General features: G+C 55.2%; 3 non-coding genes across 3 annotated transcripts; all 3 read left to right on the top strand.

The window, feature by feature from the left end:
• Positions 1-763: 763 nt before the first annotated feature.
• LOC132358833 (small nucleolar RNA SNORD116) lies at positions 764-855 on the top strand. Its single transcript, XR_009500575.1, has one exon. It is a non-coding gene; the product is annotated as a small nucleolar RNA SNORD116 (small nucleolar RNA).
• A 389-nt stretch (positions 856-1,244) lies between these two features.
• Positions 1,245-1,336, top strand: LOC132358796 (small nucleolar RNA SNORD116). The gene has a single exon (XR_009500539.1). It is a non-coding gene; the product is annotated as a small nucleolar RNA SNORD116 (small nucleolar RNA).
• A 2,429-nt stretch (positions 1,337-3,765) lies between these two features.
• Positions 3,766-3,857, top strand: LOC132358861 (small nucleolar RNA SNORD116). The gene has a single exon (XR_009500600.1). It is a non-coding gene; the product is annotated as a small nucleolar RNA SNORD116 (small nucleolar RNA).
• Positions 3,858-6,000: the final 2,143 nt, after the last annotated feature.

Raw genomic sequence — 6,000 nt, 5'->3', positions numbered from 1 at the left:
TCCCCAGAGGGCAGTGGCTCTTATGCTGAGTAATCCCAGTTCCCCTGAGGGTGTCTCAGCAGTTCAGGATGACATCCTTATGCTGTGTCGGCGGGGAGGTGGCTCAGGCAGGAAAGTTCAAGGCCCATACCGGGGCGTTGATGGACGACTGTGCTCTTTGTGCTGATGCCCGTGCGCTCTGAAGGCATCTGTGCCACGATGCATTCACGTTTGGCTGTGGACACACAGACATGATGGACTGCAAATGAAATGTTGAGGGGAGATATAGCGCACGTCGGTGGGCGGTATCACCCTTTGCCTCTGTGCGCCCGTTCACTTTTCTCAAACATCCCTGTGTTCTGTCACCCTGAGGCATGTGGTGGAGTGCCAGGGAACAAACACCTGCAGCAGCATTGGGCCCTCTGTATAGTCCATGATACCTGGCGAAGTGAGGAGAGTGCGGCACGGTGAGGCAAGTCAAGGCAAAAGAGTCTCAGCGTGGTTTTGGCGTGAAGTCCTTGAGGCTCCTCGTAGGAACCTTGTGGTGGTGAGTGGAACTTCTTTGCAGAAACCTAGATGTTTGGCCACGGGGACTTGTGCACTGAGACTACACCCTCACCTTCTTGGCTCTTGCAGGGGAACCCCAGATCTGATGCCATGATCCTTAGCTCCATTTGCAGCCCCGTGGGTCGCCTCTGGCCACTCCTGACTGCTGACATGATTGAGATCGGTGGCTGCCCCGCAGTGGAGCCTGCGACTTTGAACGTGCAGCCTTTGAGCAGGTGGATTGATGATGACTCCCATAAATGCACTGCTTGGAACTCTGAACAAATGAATGGGTCTCAGGTTTCTCCGCGGTCATGTCACTGACGGGCCTGGGGGCGAAAATACAAGGCGCCAGGGCAAGTAACCCAGTTGCTGCAAGGGTTTGCCCTGCCAGTTTGGGCATTGGAATATCTCCAATGCCAATAGCTTTCTGTGTGATCCAAGGGCATCGCCTCTGGCTCGACAAGGTTCCTGGTAGAAACCTTGTGGGGGTAAACAGAACTTCTTTGAAGAAACCTAGAAGTTTGGCCACGGGGACTTGTGCCGCGAGACTACACCGTCACATTCTGGGCTCTTCCTGGGGCACCCGAGCTCCGATGCCCTGAGACGTGGGTGCACTTCCTGCCCCGTGGCTCGAGTCTGGCCGCTCCCTACTGCTGAGAGGATTGAGCTTGCTGACAGTCCGCGACTTTGCACGTCCAGCCTTTGAGCAGGAGCGTGGATCTCTGAGGACTCCCATAAATGCATTCCTTGGAAATCTAAACAGAATGAATGAGCAATACCTACCGTCTTCTCATCCTAACTGAGGTCCAGCATGTGGCTCCCAAAGGAAAATTAGGGAGAGGTCCATGTTGCATTTGCTACTGTGGGCGTGCGCAGCAACATTGTTCAAGTGGAGGGTGGCGGGCTTCTCGTGCAGAAAGAGCCATGTGGAAAGGAGCCTGGGATGTCCATCTACGTGGGAAGGCTAAGGACAACTTGACGTCTCTGGGCACCTGAGTCTAGCCAGAACTGCTATCCCCTGCCGCGGTCAGCGTGCGGGTGCGAAAGGAAGCGTGAGCCACTGGTACTCCTCTGGCTTGCCATTGAGATCTACAGGCCACCCTCAAGCTCAGGTCGTTGCCTTGTTCCCGCAAGGAAACAGAAGTCTCTGCACTCAGGGTCAGAGAAGGAGTCCTGGCCAGGCCAGGCGTCTATGTCATGTTCAGCTTGGAAGGTGGGATATAGTTTAGGTTTGCCCTGATGGTCAGGGGAAATCAAATGGGCCACTTTCCCCGGGATTTGGGCGACGCTGATGGCGCCTCCTTGGGTTGTGTCCTGCTTGTGTGTTGTGTGTGGAGAGTTTGGAAAGTGCCTTAGGCAAATCCAGGGGATATCAAGCTACTTAGGTGAAGAGTGGATTCGTTTGGATCCTGGTGGAGAGAGCAAGGCAAGGCGAGCGGGAAATACACGGGAGAGTGTTGGCTAAGCCCACAGGCTTACTGTTGGGTGGATAGATCGGTATGGGTGGATATGTCGGTGGACATAGGGTTCCCGGAGCTCTTTTGGGATATCTTCAGGAGCATTTGGAGCCCCGTGTAGGGAAGGAATACAGGTGCACATTCGTGGACCATCCCAACCTTTTCCTCTCCTTTCTCAATGTGCTTCACGGCGGGTCCTTGTTCCAGCGAATGGTGCCTTCACGGCACAGTATGGTGTCTTCTCACTGGGACCGATTTGGAGCCGTTGGGATGTTTTGTCCCTGTGTGGCCTCATTGCCCCTATGTTGAGGATGTTAAGGTGTTCCTTAGGACAGCCCAGCGTCATTGCTATACCAGGTCGGCATAGCATTCCCTGAGGTTTGGAGCTCTTCCCGGAGGTCTTTGGGCCCAACCATGCAGAAAGAAGGGAGTCGGCCGCCAAGGAAACGCTACAGGTTTAAGGGCTGGAGTGAATGTGTGCTGCAGGGGTCATTTTGTCCTGTCACCTTCTGGTGCTGCGAGCCTGTGATCTCCAGCATGCATGGCTTCAAGCCAGAGAAGCCATGCCGGTTCAAGGGTCCAGGATGTTGGGTGCGTTCTCTCATTGCACGGCTGTGGGTGACACGTTGGTTCTGGAGGACCTGGGTCTCATGGTTTCTCCAAGGTCTTTTCCTTGAAGGGAAGAATGCGAATGTGCAAGGTGCTACGATAAGTTACCCAGTTGCTGCAAGTGTTTGGCCCGCCATTTTGGGCATTGGAATGGCTCCCTTGCCATTAGCTTTGGTTGCGGTCCTAGGGAAGTTCCTCTGGCTTGGCAGGAGACCAGGAAGTATGCCTGCTGGTGAGTCTCCCTTGATCAGTCCAGGGGTTCTTCAGGTGCCCTTTGTCACGGGTCCCTTCGAGCCGCTTTTGATGGAGGTCGTCTTATTCAGCCAAGGGCCCTTCCCTTATGGAAGATCTCTCCCCTTGAGGGCGTGTCCACTGTGTTTAATCATAAGGGCCAAACGCGTGTTTGTTCCCATAGAGGGCACTTGCTCTTAGGCTGAGGGGGCACAGTTGTCCTGAGGGTGTCTCAGGGGATCAGGAAGACATCCTTTTGCTGTGATGGAGGGCAGATTGCTCAGGAGAGGAATTTCAGGGCCCGAGACCAGGGGGTTGTTGGTCGGTGGCACTCTTTGTCCTGATGGCCGCACGCTCTGAAGGCGCCAGTGCCACGATGCTTTCACGTTTGCCTGCGGACACACAGGCAAGATGGACAGTAAATGAAATGTTGAGGAGAGATAGAACACACAATGCTGGGTGGTATCGCCCTTTCCCTCGGTGCGCCTGTGCACCCTCCTCAAGCATGCGTGTGTTCTCTCACCCCGAGCCAGGTGGAATGCCAGGGAAGGAATGCCAGCAGCAGCCTGGGGCCATCCGTATAATCCCTGATACCCGTTGAAGTGAGGACGGTGTGGCAAGGCGAGGCCAGCCGAAGGAGTCTCAGAGGGGTGTTGGCGTGCATTCCATGAGGATCCTGCTTTAACCCTTGTTGCGGTAAGCGACACTTCTTTGCTAAACCTAAAGGTTTGGCGATGGGAACGTGTGCACCGGGGCTACACCCTCACCTTCTGGTCTTTTCTCGGGGAACACGAGCTTTGATGCCCTGAGAACTGGCTGCATTTCCTGACCCGTGGCTCGGCTCTGCTGGCCACTTCCGTAACGCTGATATGATTCAGCTCGCTGGCCGTCCCATGGTGGAATCTGCAACTTTGCATGTCCACCGTTTGAGCATGTGCTTGGATCGATGATGACTCCCACAAATGCATTCCTTGGAAATCTGAACAAAATGAGTGAGAAATCCCTACCGTCTCCTCGTTGGAACTGAGGTCCAGCACGTGGCTCCCCAAAGGAAAGTAGGGAGAGGTTCACGTTGCATTTGCGGCCGTGGGTGTCTACAGCCACGTTGTTCAAGTTGAGGGTTGTGGTCATCTCCTGGGGAGAAGAGCCATTGGGAAAGGAGCCTGGGATGCCAATCCAGGTGGGAAGGCTTGGGACAGCGTGCCGTCTCTGGGTTCCTTGGTCTAGCCAGGACTGCTGTCCCCTGCCACGGTTCAGCATGCAGGTAGGAGAGGAAGCGTGAGCCATTGCTCGTCCTGCCACCTGCACTTGAGTTCTACAGGCTGCCCCCACCTGCTGGTCATTGCCTTGTGGCCTCAAAGAAACAGAAGTCTGTAGGCTCAGGGTCAGAACAGGATTCCAGGCCTAGGGCAGGCTTCTTTGTCATGTTCTGCTTGGGAGACCAGATGCAGTTTAGGTTTCTCCTGCTGAGGGGAGAAATCAAATGGGCCACTGTTCCTGGGAGTTTGGCCAATCTGATGGCTCCTCCTCGGGTTGTGTCCTGCTTGTGTGTGCTGTGTGAAGGGGCTGGAAAATGCCTTAGTCAAACTTGGTCACGGCAAGCTTCTTTGGTGAGGGGTGGCTCTGGCATCTTGCCGTGACACGTTGGGATCCCGGTGGAGAGAGAGTAAGGCAAGGCGAGTGAAAGAGACACGTGAGATGGCTGGCTAAGCCCACAGGTTTACTGGTGGGTGGATAGATCGACGGTGGCCATGGGGTTCCCGGAACACATTTGGGATTCCCTCAGGAGCATCTGGAGGCACGTGTAGGGAGGGAATACGGGAGCACATTTGTGGACTGTCCCGCCTCTTTCCTCTCCCTGGTCGATTTGCTTCATGGCGGGTTCTTGTGCCAGCGAATGGTTGCCTTCATGGCACAGTATGGTGTCTTCTCATGGGGGCCGATTTGGAGGCCTTGGGGTGTTTTGTCCCTGTCTGACCACGTTCCCCCTGTGTTGAAGATGTGAAGGTGTTCCTGAGGACAGCCAGGCATCGTTTCTATACCCGGCCCACATAGCGTTCCCTGAGGATTGGAGCTCTACCCGGAGGTCATTGGGTGCCACCGTGCAGAAACAAGGGAGTTGGCTGCCAAGGAAAGGCTGCAGGTTTAAGGGCAGGAGAGGATGTGTGGTGTGGGTGTCATTTTTCCTGCCACCCGCTGGTGCGTCGAGACTGTGGTAACCGGCGAGCCTGGCCACAGGCTAGACAAGTCATACCGGTTCAAGTGTCTAGGCTGTTGTCTGGGTTCTGTCGTTGCATGGCTGTGGGTAACAAGTTGCTTGTAGAGGACCTGGGCCTCAGGGTTTCCCCAATGTCACGTCACTGATGGGCCCAGAGGGTGAAAGTACCAGACACCACTGCAAGTTACACAATTGCTGCAAGGGTTTGCCCCGCCACGTTGGGCGTCGGAATGGTTCCGATGCCATTAGCTTTGTGTGTGGGCCAAGGGTAGGTTGCCAGTCTTGGCAGCAGGCCAGGAAGTCTGGCTGCAGGTGAATCTCCATTGTTCAGTCCAGGAGTTCCTCTGGTGCGTTTTGTCACCAGTCCCTACAAGCTGCTTTTGTTGGAGGTCGTCCCATTTGGCCAAGGGCCGTTCCCTTGTGGAAGATCTCAGGGACCACATTTCCCCTTGCGGGTGAATCCATTGTGTGGAAGCGTATGCGCCAGGAGTGGTTTGGTTCCCCAGAGGGCAGTGGCTTTTACGCTGAGTAATCCCAGTTCCCCTGAGGGTGTCTCAGCAGTTCAGGATGACATCCTTATGCTGTGTCGGTGGGGAGGTGGCTCAGGCAGGAAAGTTCAAGGCCCATACCGGGGCGTTGATGGACGACTGTGCTCTTTGTGCTGATGCCCGTGCGCTCTGAAGGCATCTGTGCCACGATGCATTCACGTTTGGCTGTGGACACACAGACATGATGGACTGCAAATGAAATGTTGAGGGGAGATATAGCGCACGTCGGTGGGCGGTATCACCCTTTGCCTCTGTGCGCCCGTTCACTTTTCTCAAACATCCCTGTGTTCTGTCACCCTGAGGCATGTGGTGGAGTGCCAGGGAACAAACACCTGCAGCAGCATTGGGCCCTCTGTATAGTCCATGATACCTGGCGAAGTGAGGAGAGTGCGGCACGGTGAGGCAAGTC

This window comes from Balaenoptera ricei, unplaced genomic scaffold (assembly GCF_028023285.1).
Source record: "Balaenoptera ricei isolate mBalRic1 unplaced genomic scaffold, mBalRic1.hap2 scaffold_417, whole genome shotgun sequence".
Lineage (NCBI taxonomy): Eukaryota > Metazoa > Chordata > Mammalia > Artiodactyla > Balaenopteridae > Balaenoptera > Balaenoptera ricei.
This window is presented reverse-complemented; position numbering and strand designations above follow the sequence as displayed.